The sequence below is a fragment of the Lampetra planeri genome, chromosome 52, assembly GCF_965212315.1.
Source record: "Lampetra planeri chromosome 52, kcLamPlan1.2.h2, whole genome shotgun sequence".
Lineage (NCBI taxonomy): Eukaryota > Metazoa > Chordata > Hyperoartia > Petromyzontiformes > Petromyzontidae > Lampetra > Lampetra planeri.
In genome coordinates this window covers 5,539,986-5,553,790 of record NC_136158.1, presented here as the reverse complement: position 1 = coordinate 5,553,790, position 13,805 = coordinate 5,539,986, and positions in this window count along the sequence as shown.

Sequence of the window (13,805 nt, the reverse complement as noted above, 5' to 3'; positions counted from 1 at the left end):
ACTAGGGAGGGAGTCCTGGCTTGTATTTGACTGAGGCTCATTAAGCAGGGTCGATATAGATCAGTGTTCGCTAATCGCCAAAGGGGGGAGGGGTTCGTGCCACTTTCGCCGATAAGACATCATCAGTGTGAGTAAGTGGCCTCCAAACAATTTGAAACCATTGGAGGGTTTGACAGCAGCACGATGATGATGATGATGGAGGGGTGTTTTCAAATTTGTGTTTTGTCGGCGGACCTCCAGTCGGCCGCGGTCCTTGCAATGAAGAACGCTGCTATCGGCGAAACGTGATGTCGCTCAGATGTGGTCTACCCCTCCCAATAAAGCCACTTCAAAGTCACAGTAGACTTTAGTTCAGAATCATTGTTGAATATATAGTGTGTTGTAGATTGTGTTTAATTCGTTCGCTTGTGAGTTTGTTGGTGAGTTGAACACGTAGGCTTTCGCGACCAATAGTATTCATAATATAGGTTTTTGGGTCAGGTCGCGTTATTTATAAATGTGTCGTAACCCTCCACCACCCGACACGGCCAAACAGTAAAAAAATTGTGTCACGTTTTTCAAAGGACAAAATAATTCACTTCTTTAGCCAACCGGTGTGTTGAAGAGAGAATCAACAGCATTTTAAAATTTGAGTAGTGCGACGTTTCGCTGCTAATTACAATCAGCTTCATCGATCTGTTCCAAAAAACCTATATTATGAATATTATGAGTTTGTTGGAGATCGCCTCGCCATAAACGCCACGCTCGAAATGAACCACCAGCCAATGTGAGCGGATGTTTGACGCCAATTGCTGTGGAAGGTTAAAGCTCAGTCCGCTGGAGTTTGCACGCACGCACGCGTGTTGGATTTCTCGACGTTGCTGTGTGCCCAGTCACGTAGCGAGGGTACTACTGTATTGCCACTACATCAAAGCAAATACTAACAATGCTGCTCTGCGTTAAAGTCAAACAATGGTGCCAAGTTTATCCAAATGCCACCACGGCTGTCCACCCAGCATTGTGTAAATGGGGTACGCGACAAATTTCGATTTAAAGCTTTCGTGACTGCAGGGATTCATCTTCTTGGTTCTTTCGGTAAAGTCACGTAGAAGGGAAATAATAAAATAATAAAAATAAAACATAATAAAATAATTCTCACGAATTATATTCTCACGAATCATTGTATTATGTTTTATTTTTATTATTTTATTATTTCCCATCTACGTGACTTTACCGAAGGGTACGCGACAGTTCGCGTGTGGTGGGGTGAAGCGTGACTACTTCCGCTTCTTCCACCAAGATGTTTGTTACCAGCGTGGAAGAGCAGGCCAAATACCGTCTAGAACAGGGGGTTTGGTTGTAGGGCGTGGTGGGCGACCGGGGGGAGATCACTGTTACGTTGCTTTTATAGCTTTATTTTGGTGATTTCGAAAACGTAGCCATATTTACTCTATGGGAACCTCATTTGCCAGTAAAAATATGATAATTGTTTTTTTTACCCTTCTATCTGGCAACAAAACTGACACCTTTTTACAAGGAGTCATGTTTGCATAGACCACAATACCTGCAGTCATAATACAAACAAAAGACATAACTCTGATAATGTATGCACTGTCCTTGAAGTTGATTGGTCCACACCCGAGACAGCTTTCCTTGGAGCCTAGTCTCACATGGTGTTGGACCAGATGACGCCAAAAGGCGCACAACTCAAGGACAATGAACCATCAGAGTATGAAAGCTCGGGGTAAACCATATTTGTTTGTTCTAGTACAGAGTTAGACTGATAACTTATATATATATTGTCTCATGGTTGTTATTGTTTGGTTTGCATCCCAATGGGATTTTTGCACACAGCATTGATATACGGCAAGGCCGTAGCCATGGAGTCAACATTGGGGGGGACCAAATCTTCCAGGGGGTCTGGGGGTCCCCCCCCCCCAGAAAAAAAATAAAATTTTAAAACGAATTTCCTGCCTAAAATATTTAAAAATTCACTACCACATAGGATGGACTTTTTATTTATGTTTTACAATATTGTCTAATAGTGTATTGTATTACATTGCTTAGTTTTTTTCTTTTTTACCTTTTCTTGTTTCATTGTATGTAATGGCAGAGATGAGGGATTAATCAAGTACAACCATAACCACAATCATATACACAGAAATCTATTTTATAGCAATATATTGGGGGGGGACATTTTGAGCATATTTGAATATATATACGATCATGACGGCCTTGATATACGGTGCTTTTTTCTGGAAGACTTTGCTGTTTTTTCCTGGATTTTTCTGTTTGCGCGTCGTCACTGTAAGATGTTTCTTGTTCATGTTTTTTTGTTTGTTGCGGTTGCACCCGATTCAAGAGCCGAATGGCTCACAGGGCTACACCTAATACATGAAACTGAAATGAAATGAAACTGAAATATCTCTGGACGAGATCTCCTTTAGCTAGCAGTGTCATGAGCAAAGCCAATTTCAAGGCCTGTGACTTTACCCCCAAACCTTTCCATGTTTGAATTTGCAATTGAGCATTTAAATGTTGGTGGGGTTATTTTCGTCAGGTTTTCGTAATGGTGTAAACACGAGGCAACCATTAATAGCTATATAGCAACGAGGGCATTCAGAAAGAAGCCTGGAATTGGATTGTTGATTTTAGCTTGGATGTGAAACTAAACAATTTGAAGTGTTCGTTGGAGAAAAACTAAACAGATGCGTCTTTGCCATTTGTCCCATTCTTGAGCCCTAAATTCGAGGCCACATTACATGCCTGTACAGCGTCTTGTGTTGCGTATTTATTCGCGAATTTATTAGTATTTCGTTATCTTCATGACGCCTCAATAAAGTACAGCTGCCTGGGTCATGACAGCAAATTAAATATTTACCAAAGTTTTGTAAACATTCGTCGCAGGCTCAAGCCAAATTACAGTGGGGTGACAGCATTCTATTTCGTTATCAGTACAGCCGACTGTAAGAATTGTTACACGGAGATAGAATGTGTTCGTTAGTACGGTACAAGACAAGCGCTTAGAGGGGTGGTGAAGTATGGTCAATAACCCCCCCTCCCTGTCCCCCCCATGGGCGGACTTTGACTTCTAATATGAGGTGGGGGGGGGGGCAGGGTTTCGCTTTGTCACTCACATTAGGAATCGTGGGTGTGTATATATGATGCCTTAAAACTTTCGTGACTGCAGGAATTCATATTGTTTTTTCTGTCGGTAAAGTCACGTAGATGGAAAATAAAAATTTAATTAAAATACATCGAAAATAATAAAAGCGAAAAAAACCACGACGTTTCGATCGCAACACAAGACCGCTTGTGTTGCGATCGAAACATGTTTTTTTTTGCATTGGGTGCTCGGGGTCAGTTACTCGGGGCTCACGGGACATCTTCTAGACCAGGGGTCGGCAACCTACGGCTCCGGAGCCGCATGCGGCTCTTTACGGGCTGCTTCTTGACGATATGTACGTATGTACAGTATGTACTCAGATGCATTGCGGCTCTTGAAATACTAAATTTTGTACCGAATTGGAAAGAAATGGCTCTTCTTGTTATTTTGGTTGCCGACCCCTGTTCTAGACCATCCTATTAGAGCAGGGATCCCCAACCACCGGGCAATGGACCGGTACCGGTCACGTGGCCTGTTAGGAACCGGGCCGAACAGCAGCACGAGGTGAGAGCGGTGAGTCCGCGCGTGACCCGCCCCCATTGTTTTATTATTCACCACTTCCGGCCACGCCTCTTTCCCACACTGCGCACTCGTCTCAGTGTCACAGTTTTGGTAAGTCCACAAGCTCCAACCCATAGCCACAATGAGTAAAAAAACAAACGTAAACGTCGCTGGAGAGCTTCTTTGAAAAGGGTGAAAGACCCAATGATGACCCCCTCCCCGCCGGTCCGTGAAAAACTTGTCTTCCACGAAACCGGCCCCAAAAATGTTGTGGACCGCTGTCTTAGAGTATCACCCACACCTCATACCAAAACACGTGGACGCAAGACGACCAGGAGAAGTGTACCCCGCTACATTACAGTTTAACAATGTCAACAATTTATCGTAAAGTTGAACTCAAGAAATGCTCTCAACGGCGGAAATGTGTTAATGTCATCCAAGTTCTGTAGTGGACTCAGACACGCTGTGAAAATGCTTACACGGGCATCAACATCGCCAATATTTACATCGCCTTTTTCGTGCTGTGAGAATGGCATGATTACCAAGTCTGCTTACGACTGTAGTCATACGATCAGTACGAAATGTAAACGGTTTTTCCCCCACTCAATTTCGATCTTATCTCATTAAAACATATATATCTTAAGAATGTGTTTGGTTCTTTCGGTAAAGTCACGTAGAAGGGAATGAATAAAATAATAAAAATAAAACAACAAAATAAAAATTCTCACGACGTTTCGGCCACAACAAAATATTAAACATTGTTTCCCTTTATTGTTTCCCTTCTACGTAACTTTACCGAAAGAACCAAGAATGTGAATCCCTGCAGTCACGAAAGCTTTAAATCAAAATCTTAAGAATGATTAATTTGACATCGCGTCGCTCACGCAAACTGCATCTCACATTCGCTGAGTAGGAACCACGGACCAAAGCTGAAAGGCTTGAAGCCAGGACAAATGCTCTGCAGTTCTCTACGCATTAAGATGCTTTCCGTCAAGCAGTTGATCAATGCGGGATGAAATCGGAACACCCCGAAGAAAGCCCCCACGCATGCGAGGGGGCAACACTCTATCCCCGTACAGAAGGCGCAGACGATATCAGTCGACGCGTTGCTGTTACCGCATTCTGATGGCGAGCCTGGGGTTCGTTACCTCCTGGACGCCCACGGTAAGGGACTCAACGTGTTGTCGTCTGTGTGCGGTGACCCACCAACCTTCCGCTGCTGCCTCCACGGCGCTGGATCACGGGTCACGTGGGACAGCGATAGCCACAACCGGCCAAAGAACAACAAAAACGAAAGCTGTTTCAACATTTGCAACTATTTCGGTCGATCCAGCCTCCAAGTTTGTGCTTTTTAACTCGTGCGTCGTCTGGGCCTTTGGCCAAGATACACGCATCTGTTTAGCGCACGCAAACACCATGGGAGGTAAAGTGAGAGTCTGACGATATCACGCATTCGGCGGGGGGGGGGGGAAACACAAAAACACGTCACGATTTCACTTTCAACGGCAGAAATTCCCAAAGTTGCACGACAGCCCGCTGAATCATTTTGGCTTGAGAGCAATGCTCGCCTGGTGACATGGCCGCACGTGGCTGCCTGCAATCCAGGGCTGTGTTGCGAAACTCCCTTCCCCGAATGTGTCGAGGAGGTGCCGTGCCCTGGCTTGCCGGGAGAAGACGGTACAGGGATCGAGTGTTTCCCCCTCGCACACGTGGGGTTTCCACATGTAAACGTTCATCAATTGGCCGATTAACATCTTAATAGTTAGAGGACCTCAGAGCTTGAGTCGTCCTCTTCAAAAGTGAGTGAGTACCGTGCAGTGCGTTACAAGTTGGAATAATAATAATTATTATTAGTGTGTTTGTGTAATCTCTGCACGCACATTGCACTAATTATCAGAATGTGCCATGTTATTAATTGTGTCCATATTAAAACTGACCATTGTGGTGAAGTATGGTTAAACTGCCCCCCCCCCCACCCCACGTGACGTACAAGGTATTGCGGAAGTCCTCATCCAGAAATGTATTGACAGAACGGCTGTGTATATATATGTATTTATATAAATATGCACATGGTATGCACAGGCTGATGGGCATAGACATTAGTTCTAAGTGCAGTCTGTTTAATGTGCGTAGCCGATGGAGATATCATACAGAGGTCCGGCTGGTTCAAATCCTCGTTGGAGGCTGGAAGCTCATCGTGCATGACTTGCTCTGGAGTTGACACAATGAGTAATGCATTGTCAGGATTTCAAGACATTCTGGAAATTAAGACGCACCCCTAGCCGGGGACTAGTGCCCATAAAAGTTTTTTTTTTCAAAATCTAGTCAAAGACGTAGCCCTCCACCCCCCACCCCGACCACTTTTATGGGAATGTAATTGTAGTGGTTGTCTTTGAGGTTGTCTGGAGTGACTCAAGGCATCAGGCGGTTGAGCTGGCACCGTTACATTTCCTGGGTTCTAATCCTGGGAGCGGCTTTAAATTATCGTGGATTCATTGTCTCTCTGGCTGGTTTACTCATGACCATCCCAGCGTGAGCATGTGAGGGAGACTCATGTGTCGTGACGTGTTTATAATGGTTAGATTGTTTAAAGGGCAGTATTTGCCTGTGGGGTAGAATTGGCGGTACTGTATGTTCAATTCTCGTGTACCGTTCCTACTCAGAGAGAGAGAGAGAATAATGCGTAGAAATTGACAGTGGCCATGAAACTCTTAATCCTCTACAATCTCGACATTGTCCAACAACTGGGCTCCTTCTGAAATTAAGCGAGATAATACAGCAAGCCTTTGTTTCGTGTTTGGCACAATTTCAATTGCCGGGAGCAGAAGCAGTATCTTCCACAAACTCATTCTTGATATAATGAATGCTTGCACTTTAGACTACGCGTATTAATCTTGATTTGCTTATGAGTCCAACAACATTCCACGGTTATTTTTCCTTACACATATAACATTTAAGACATTTACTGCAATGCCGTGTTGGGGCGAAATTTGAGACTTGAAAAATGGATGGTGTTTCCCTGGAACCATTTTGGATTGTTTATCGGCGAATTCTAAAAATGAAAAAAATGTATCGAAATGAATTCTCTCTCTTTGTGCTCGTTAGTAAACATCATCAGCAGCCATGATATATCCACTGCTGAATGAAGGCCTACCAAAACTGTTATGTATTAAACACTAGCTTTACTCTTCTTGGTTCTTTCGGTAAAGCCATCACGTAGAATGGAAATAATAAAATAATAAAAATAAAACATAATAAAATAAATTCTCACGACGTTTCGGCCACAACGCAAGCAGCTGTCCTCAGGTGGAGAACAGGTCTGTCGAGAAGACAGAGTCTGAATGACAAGCCCCAGGCTTGGAGCGACTATTTAAGCTGGGATGGAGGGGGCGAAGAGCGCCTTGACAAAATAATTTGCATATCAAGAGGAATTTAGCAGTCGTGAGAATTTATTTTATTATGTTTTATTTTTATTATTTTATTATTTCCATTCTACGTGACTTTACCGAAAGAACCAAGAAGATGAATCCCTGCAGTCACGAAAGCTTTACATCGAAACTAGCTTTACTACCCGGCGTCGCCCAGGACTTGGATTCACCACGCCCGGCCGCCTTTGTCTCCCCAGTGGCGATGTTCACACACCACACAAGTTACTCGTTTGAGGCTGAGTCGACCTAGGGGAGGCCCAGGACCGGTTGAAAGAATCGTCACCGGTGGTGGCCGTGAGCGGGAATCGAACTCGGGTCGCCGGGTTCATAGTGCGGCGCTCTAACCACGACACTACAATGCGTTACGCTTCCACATGCGCGGGTCACGTGACAGATTTGACGTCACAGCTTATTTGCCGTGCAAAAAAATATGCATTATTGAGTTCCCCCCCCAAAAAAAACCAAACGTGTATTTTTTATAATTGTTGCATGGTGTACAGTCTGGAAAATACCCACATGGCAAATTTCCAGTTTGTTACATGTCGGGAAGTTCGCTAAACATTTCGAACAGACACACATATTCACACATTTCCCTTTTTTCTATATAGATTAAATTAAATATCCTTAGGCCAATAATACAGTGAAACAATTCCACAGTGTAAGATTTTTATGAGGAAGCCAGTCAGCTAGATTGGAAACGTATTTATTTAGAACTGCTTTTTCACGCACACTTTGTCGATTAGCGCGGTTGGTTGCGTATGGTGCGAAAGAAGTTCAACATTGTACTGTACATACATGCAAGCTATGACAGTCTACTAACAGCAGAGGCACAGAGTTAGTTTTGAATCATGGTTATAACGGTATAACAGTGTTTCCATGATGATTGAGAGCATAATATATATAAATATATTTTTTGAAATGTCAGCAAATCTCAAACATGTGGTTTTATAGGGAGTGGTGAGCTGATCACGAACAAATGAGAAACTCGGTGTTGCTAAATTGTGTTTCCTCTGCCCAAAAAGGGTCAGAGGTCATGTGGCTACAACGGAGATGGCATTTCCTGCCAGAGGACAGGGAAGCTTCCATAATGTTCAGCACATTTCACTTGCAGCCCAGAGGTCACCAGGTCAGTAAAACTAAATAATGCATCGATACAGGATGGCCCAAAAATCAGGACACACATTGGGTTATGTCATGTATTTTAACGCTGGCATGAAAGCATTGTTATTTTTCATTCTTTTAGTTAATATTTTACGTATTATCATTATTTGTACATGTGTTTCTTCTTCCTTTACAGAGGACATTTAAACATGGAAATTAGATTGACTAAAGATGGACAGGTTCGATTAGTTTGTATTCATCATGTATGCTAAAGGAGGCAAATTGGATTCTTAAAAAAAGAAATCCAAGATTCATTTCAAAAGAGAATTCGTGCATGCATTCGTGTTAACGGAAGTCAGTTTGAACATTTGTTAATATAATTGAAACGATCATGTGTGTTATTGTTTAAAATATTTATAATAATCCTACGTGTCCTGACTTTTTTTGGGGACACCCTGTATGCAGTTCCTCTTCTGCTATTGAGATATTCCTCTCTTTCCTAGGTTTTCTGCTGTACCCTGCTGATGACAACTACGCCACTGAGGTGTTACTGCAACAACAAAAAAATTAACCTGTAAAAACAAAGTTTTTCAATATAAATCCTTTATATGCGTGGCATCGGGGCGGCTAGAGTCCTCTCGTCCTCTGGCTTGAGATGGCTGCCACCTATGGGTCAGATGATTGTCTGCCACCATTAAGCAATTGGTAATTAAATATTTGAAAAAAAAATTCCCTAAGCAGTGTAAAATTTGGGAATTTTTTATTCACGAAAATTAATTGTCACGCACAACGAGTCTGTGTGCAAAATGTCAGCTCGATTGGATCACGGGAAGTGGGTTAAAAAACGATCAAAAGATTTGCACGGTCCTAAGCAAGCAAGCAAGCACGCAAGCACGCAAGTGAACATAATATAAAGGATTTAAAAAGTGGCCTCGTTGCTGGGCGCAGCTTCACAGAGTGGTGAAGTTCTCTTGCCCGAGGGATTAATTTCTCACCCGCCTTTGAGTAGTTCTCATCGGCATAAATAGCTGCCACAACCACGGCAGTACAAGGTGCGCCTGTGCGTAGCAAACCCCACGATATTGTGCCGCGTGTCCCTATGACAGTATGAAATCGCTGAGGACAAGATTAATCTTGATGGATGTGCCTGAGTACCAAAATAATTCCCACAGCGCTCGGCAACTCGTGTGGCTGAAGCCTTGCTTGTTGCTTAACCCCCCCCCATACCTCCTCCTACTACCCTCCCCAGCCCGACACATGACGTCAGACCATCTGGAGTTTGACTTTAGCCATCATCTCTGGATCCATTACCGTTAAGTGCAGGTTTTTTATATTCTTTTTTCAAGCCAAGGCTACGATGTCCTGAAATAACATCGGTGCTGCTGCAAGTCCTGGGTACGATTTAATTTGGAACGCCGCGCGCTCGTTTGTTAACGTTCAGTTCGTTTCGAAAGAACGGGTTTTCCTTATGACGGGTGAGGCCGACGCGAAAGTCCGCGTCGACAGTGGCGCACGAGCATTGGCCAGGACGGCATTAGGAGGCCCCTCCTCCTCACGACGGTGATTGGTTCCACGAAAACCGCTCACTAAGCGAGTTGGTCGTTAAGCGAGTAGAGTAAAATGGACGTTGAAAAGGCTTAATTCGTTCCGATAGCATCGAAAAACCCCGTACTTGAGAATATTTAAGCAATGGATATTAATGCATAAAGATATGAACAACATTATAAACGCATAATACGTGGTTAATCAATGCATTCATTAATATTTACTGTACCTACAATAGCCCATCGTGAACAGGTGAATGGTCGATAAGCGAGCACATTGGGCTCTACGGAGGCACTACACTATACACTACTATACACTACACTATACACTAAACTACTATACACTACACTACTATACACTACACTACTATACACTACACTACTATACATTACACTATACACTACTATACACTACTATACACTACACTATACACTAAACTACTATACACTACACTACTATACACTACACTACTATACATTACACTATACACTACTATACACTACACTACTATACACTACACTATACACTAAACTACTATACACTACACTACTATACACTACACTACTATACACTACACTATACACTACTATACACTACTATACACTAAACTACTAGACACTACACTACTATACACTACACTACTATACATTACACTATACACTACTATACACTACACTACTATACACTACACTACTATACACTACACTACTATTCATAACACTATACACTACACTATACACTACTATACACTACTCTACACTACACTACTATACACTACACTATATACTACTATACACTACACTACTATACACTACACTACTATACACTACACTACTATGAACTACACTACTATACACTACACTACTATACACTACACTATACACTGCTATACACTACACTACTATGCACTACACTGCTATACACTACACTGCTATACACTACACTATACACTACACTATACACTACACATTGGGCTCTATAGATGTCCGTCATTAAGCGATTAGTCGTTAACAGGGGTGGTCGTTAAGCGAGGTACTACCGTAGCGTGAGGATGCTTCCACAGGTGCTGCGATCGTTGTTGACAGCAGAACCACTGCACTCACAATCCACAGAGGCCGCCGGTTCGATTCCAGTTAGAACATCGGTGAAAGTTTCTAAAATCTTCCCCTACCGCCTCTTGTCCACCTCTGCGTTATCAATGAATTGCACCTCGATTAGACATCTGGCCCCTGTGAAAGAGTAGGCCAAATACCCTCTCTAGAGAAGCCATCCAGTGCAGGCCCTTCCGACAGCAGTGGTGGCAGCAAGACATTGCAGGGTTGCACTTTTAACCTCTTACGGTAAGCTGATGCGATTGAACCAGAGATGGATTCACCGAGTTGGCATCTGCTTGTCATGCTATCAACTAACATTCACCAGATTAGCCTTGCGAATATAATTCACAAATGCAACGACTCAGCTTTGTCACATTTTACAAACCACGCATGCATACACACACACATATATCAAAATGCATTTACAATAGTTACAGAGTGTGTACAGCTGTGCTGCAAGTTCGCTTTCTGGCAGTGTGGTCCCACTGAATGAGTTCATGAGACTTGCAAACAAATGCTAAAATGCAGACGGAACGAAATAAACTGTCCAAAGTTATGCGTTTGCCTACTTTATGCCTTGCGCTGGCAAACAAAAAGAAACTACCACGTGCTGTGCATTGGAGAAGTGTTTTTGTTTTCGATTTAAAGCTTTCGTGACTGCAGGGATTCATCTTCTTGGTTCTTTCGGTAAAGTCACGTAGAATGGAAATAATAAAATGATAAAAATAAAACATAATAAAATAATTCTCACGACGTTTCGGCCACAACGCAAGCAGCCGTCCTCAGGTGTGTCTTATTGACAGACTTGTTCTTCACCTGAGGACGGCTGCTTGCGTTGTGGCCGAAACGTCGTGAGAATTATTTTATTATGTTTTTATTTTTTTATTTTATTATTTCCATTCTACGTGACTTTACCGAAAGAACCAAGAAGACACTCTACTAAGTTTAACACACAAGCTGTTGCGACCAATATAATCCGAGGTTTTTATGGGTTAGATCGCATAAATAAAAATGTGTCGTTAAACCCGCCGCCACTGCCCAGAGTGTACTAGTAACGAATTGGCATGTTTTGTTTACTTGATAAACATAAATTTCGATTTAAAGCATTCGTGACTGCAGGGATTCATCTTCTTGGTTCTTTCGGTAAAGTCACGCATATATTTAAGCCAGCTTAAATATATGCTCCAAGCATGGTGCTGTTTCATTCAGACGCTGTCGCCTCGACAGACCTGGTTATCACCTGAGGACGGCTGCTTGCGTTGTGGCCGAAACGTCGTGAGAATTATTTTATTATGTTTTATTTTTATTATTTTATTATTTCCATTCTACGTGACTTTACCGAAAGAACCAAGACGATGTTTTTGTTTTGCTGCTGCTGCTGTTGCCTCCGGTTATCTTCGATTTTCCGGCGCGGCAGCTAAAAGAACGTGGCAAGTTTCTTAAATCCACCACCGCCCTCCCCCCACATCCCGCCGTCTCCGTTATTGGCGGCGAAGAGGGATGTACTAGTGGATCGGCAGGCCGCGTGTGGTGGGGTCAAGTGTGCGTAGCTCCCAAGGCATCATAGACGCAGCGGCCAGCGTGGGATAGGAGGCCAAATAGCCGCTAGAGGGGCTCTTTAGAGCCCTCTCTCTTTCTTACTCCACAGGGTATGGAGTTGGCTAAGAGAATAGAGATACAGACGAGATTATAGTTTAAAGAGATTCATTGGATTGTGTCATGTTTATTGGAATTTCAATTCGAGTTTATGGATCGCCCTGTTTATATATTTATATATTTGTTTTCTCTCTCTCCGTGAGTCCAGGGCCCTTTAAAGCTGCTTGGGGCCCTTAGGGACATCGCTGGGTTTGTTTCGGCTACGCACCAATCCCACGTGCTGCGAGGCGCGGACAAATCAAAGTGCAGTAGTAGTAGTAGGTGTTTACCCTTTGAAACTGGTACAACACTGACACCTTTATTCAAGGCATCATGTTCGCAATAACCACAACACAAGTAGTCAAAAAAGCAAACAAAAAGAAGCATCTCTTATTATCATTATCAGAGTTGCTTCTTTTTGTTTGCTTTTTTGACTACTTGTGTTGTATCTTAATTTTAGAACTTTCGTGACTGCAGGAATTATTATTTGGTTCTTTCGGTTAAGTCACGTCTAAAGATAAAATAATAAATTAAATTAAATAATAGAATACGACGTTTCGATTGCAACACAAGCAATCATCATCAGGTATAATGAAATAGCGACATAAAATTTAACCAGAAAACTATAGACAGACATATTAGCAGACAGATATTACCAAGATACATAGAGAGAGCAACACAGGTAACAGAGAGGGGTGATCGTCTCTGTGTGGTGGCCTTAAATAGACAGAGGGGGGGCGGAGGCAGAGAGGGAGGGGGGTTAGAGAAAAAATTAGCATATCAATTGGTGCTGCAAGAACGATTACACGGCAAGCAAGCCTGAAAATCAGGAGAAAGACACACTAAAATTAAATATCCTAGTAAAATATCGAAATGTAATGTAATACAACACAGAGGGTCGGTCAACACACAATTAACGCATAGCCTGGTTGATTACGTATTTCAAAGATTGTTGTGGTTATTGCGAACATGATGCCTTGAATAAAGGTGTCAGTTTTGTACCAGTTTAAAAGGGTAAAAACCTACTACTATATTTTGCCACTGGTAAAAGAGATCTCATAGTGTGAAATCAAAGTGCATCTCCGGGGTTGAACATCTATACATTACCCCCCCCCCCTCCCCCCCATTGATGAAACCACGGCTCCAGATTACCAGGATTGCTTGGAGAGAGTGTTATCATCCACGGGATTTCGTCAACAAAGGGAATGCCAGAGGCCAAAGTTGCTCCGTCGATCATCCTTCAAGTTGGCGGCGTTGACGTTTTTCAGAGATATTCGTTACGATGAACTCCTCTGTCCCAACGGCAGATATTAGGTTCACAACTCCCGATATCGTGTCCCAAGCCTTGTACCGTCT